This window comes from Thamnophis sirtalis, unplaced genomic scaffold (genome assembly GCF_051295495.1).
Source record: "Thamnophis sirtalis isolate CommonGarterSnake01/CBP01778 unplaced genomic scaffold, rThaSir2_p1.2 scaffold_2, whole genome shotgun sequence".
Taxonomy (NCBI): Eukaryota; Metazoa; Chordata; class Lepidosauria; order Squamata; family Natricidae; genus Thamnophis; species Thamnophis sirtalis.
In genome coordinates, this window is record NW_028261382.1 from 54,111,033 (window position 1) to 54,114,684 (window position 3,652).

Consider the following 3,652-nt stretch of genomic DNA (forward strand, 5'->3'; position numbering starts at 1 on the left):
TAATAGAAAAAAGTAAAAAAAACAAACAAAAAACGACCAACCCCAATTGAACATATAACCGGGGGGTGGATATGCTGTAGGGAATTCTGGGAGTTGAAGTCCACTCACCATAGAATTGCCACGGTTGAGACAGACGTCTCTATGCATGATGAAGGTACAGGAGAGGAAGACAAACTTGCAGGACGAATAGGAGGACAATGGAAAGGTGCTTCTCAAATGGGACTCTTAAGAAACAAGGACCCATTTTCTCCAAAAGGAGAAAAAAAACGAAAGCACCATGGCTCTATCGCAGAGGTGGTATTCGGCAGGTTCTGACCAGTTCTGGAGGAGGGAGGGAGGAGGAGGAAGAGGAGAGCAGCTGTGGGATCCTCGGTGCTCTCTGAGCTTGGTGGTTTCTCCCTGAAGTTTAATTACCAGACCATGTAACATCAACAATTCATTGTGGCAACAAGGGATTGTTTGCTGTTACTCCATTTTGAGGACCAATGAAAAAGCTGGCCCGCTTTTATATAGAATAGAATAGAATAGAATAGAATAGAATAGAATAGAATAGAATAGAATAGAAAATATGGTATGGAATGGAATGGAATGGAATAGAATAGAAAATATGGAATGGTATATGGTATGGTATGGTATGGTATGGTATGGTATGGTATGGTATGGTATGGTATGGTATGGTATGGTATGGAATGGAATAGAATAGAATAGAATAGAATAGAATAGAAAATATGGAATGGAATGGAATATGGAATGGAATGGAATGAAATGGAATGGAATGGAATAGAATAGAAAATATGGAATGGAATGGAATATGGAATGGAATGGAATATGGAATGGAATGGAATAGAATAGAATAGAAAATATGGAATGGTATATGGTATGGGTATGGTATGGTATGGTATGGTATGGTATGGTATGGTATGGTATGGTATGGTATGGAATGGAATGGAATGGAATGGAATGGAATAGAATAGAAAATATGGAATGGAATGGAATATGGAATGGAATGAAATGGAATGGAATAGAATAGAAAATATGGAATGGAATGGAATATGGAATGGAATGAATAGAATAGAATAGAAAATATGGAATGGAATGGAATATGGAATAGAATGGAATGAAATGGAATGGAATAGAATAGAAAATATGGAATGGAATGGAATATGGAATGGAATGGAATAGAATAGAATAGAAAATATGGAATGGAATGGAATAGAATAGAAAATATGGAATGGTATGGTATAGTATGGTATGGAATAGAATAGAATAGAAAATATGGAATGGAATGGAATGGAATGGAATATGGAATGGAATGGAATAGAATAGAATAGAAAATATGGTATGGTATGGAATGGAATGGAATAGAATAGAAAATATGGAATGGTATATGGTATGGTATGGTATGGTATGGTATGGAATGGAATGGAATAGAATAGAAAATATGGAATGGAATGGAATGGAATAGAATAGAAAAATATGGAATGGTATATGGTATGGTATGGTATGGTATGGTATGGTATGGTATGGTATGGTATGGTATGGTATGGTATGGTATGGAATGATATGTATGGTATGAATGGAATGGAATAGAATAGAAAATATGAATGGAATGGAATGGAATAGAATAGAAAATATGGAATGGAATGGAATGGAATAGAATAGAAAATATGGAATGGTATATGGTATGGTATGGTATGGTATGGTGGTATGGTATGGAATGGAATAGAATAGAAAATATGGTATGGTATGGAATGGAATGGAATAGAATAGAAAATATGGAATGGTATATGGTATGGTATGGTATGGTATGGTATGGAATGGAATGGAATGGAATAGAATAGAAAATATGGAATGGAATGGATATGGAATGGTATGGAATAGAATAGAATAGAAAACATGGTATGGTATGGTATAGTATGGTATGTTATGGAATAGAATAGAATAGAAAATATGGAATGGAATGGAATGGAATATGGAATGGAATGGAATAGAATAGAAAATATGGTTATAGTATGGTATGTTATGGAATAGAATAGAATAGAAAATATGGAATGGAATGGAATGGAATGGAATATGGTATGTTATGGAATAGAATAGAAAATATGGAATGGAATGGAATATGGAATGGAATGAAATGGAATGGAATAGAATAGAAAATATGGAATGGAATGAAATATGGAATGGAATAGAATAGAATAGAATAGAAAATATGGAATGGAATGGAATATGGAATGGTATGGAATAGAATAGAATAGAATTAGAAGAGAAGAGAAGAGAATAAAATAGAAAATATGGTATGGTATGGAATAGAATAGAATAGGAATATAGAAAATGAATAGAATGGAATGGAGTAGAATAACTCCATTCCATAATAATAGAGTTGGAAGGGACCTTGGAGGTCTTCTAGTCCAGCCCCCCTGCCTAGGCAGGAAACCCTACACCACTTCAGACAAATGCTTATCCAACATCTTCTTAAAAACTCCAGTGTTGGAGCATTTACAACTTCTGGAGGCAAGGAGTTACACTGATTAATTGTTCTCAGCGTCAGGAAATTTCTCCTCAGTTCTAAGTTGCTTCTCTCCTTGATTAGTTTCCACCCATTGCTTCTTGTTCTACTCTCAGGTGCCTTGGAGAATAGCTTGACTCCCTCTTCTTTGGGGCAGCCCCTGAGATATTGGAAGACTGCTATCCTGTCTCCCCTAGTCCTTCTTTTCATTAAACTAGACATACCCAGTTGCTGCAACCGTTCTTCCTTGTTTTTTTTGTCCCCTAATCATCTTTGTTGCTCTTCTCATAGGCTGTCTCTGAGCATGTGCAAATGTTTTTTTTCCCTCTTTCAGATGTTTAGCTTGGACCGGTGCAAGTTAAGGCTGCCATTAACCCCCTACAAAAGAGGGAACAAAGGGGGCAGATCATCCCAACAGCCAATTCTCCAGGATGGAGGGTTAAGAACTTTGGAGTTCTTTGGAGGGAGAGGGAGGGATATTTTATTTTTTTTGAATGACCGCTAGTATGAGTAGAGATAAATTCTGTTCGGTTGCAGGAAGTCCAGATCCCTCTATAATAGGACAACTGCACCTGATTTCATAAAAGTTTGGGGAAAACTCATTTTTACATGGGGGTGGGTGTCCCCCTCCACCACACACCCATTCCTCATTTGTTTTCCCCAACAATAACCCTGCGAGGTAGTTTTTGGATGGGGTGCGCGGGTGGGTGGGACTGGCCCCAAAGCTATCCAGGTTCCATAGCAGACATGGATCTCACCCCGGGGGTCCCCCTACTCTACTTGGCCCCCTGAACTGCTAAGGGGGTCTATCTCAGGCCAGATTAGATTGGAACCTAACCCTAGGAGGATTTGCTGCTGGATTTTCCAACATGCTCAACATGGTTTCGTTTTTAAAAAAAAGTTTTATTTATTTTTTTATTCTCTTACATACCATTGTTAAGTATACCTTCACATAACTGCTGTTCTTCTTTACATTTGTCATTCTTATACATTTGTTATTCCGTTTAATAGGTTATAATATACAATTTGGGTTGCTTTATTTACCATCCCTTCCGCCTGTTGTAACACCACCTAATTTTCCCTTTCTTTTCTCCCTCCCCTCCCTTCTCTACTTTCTTCCTTCTTCCTTTCCTTCCCCTTCCTTCT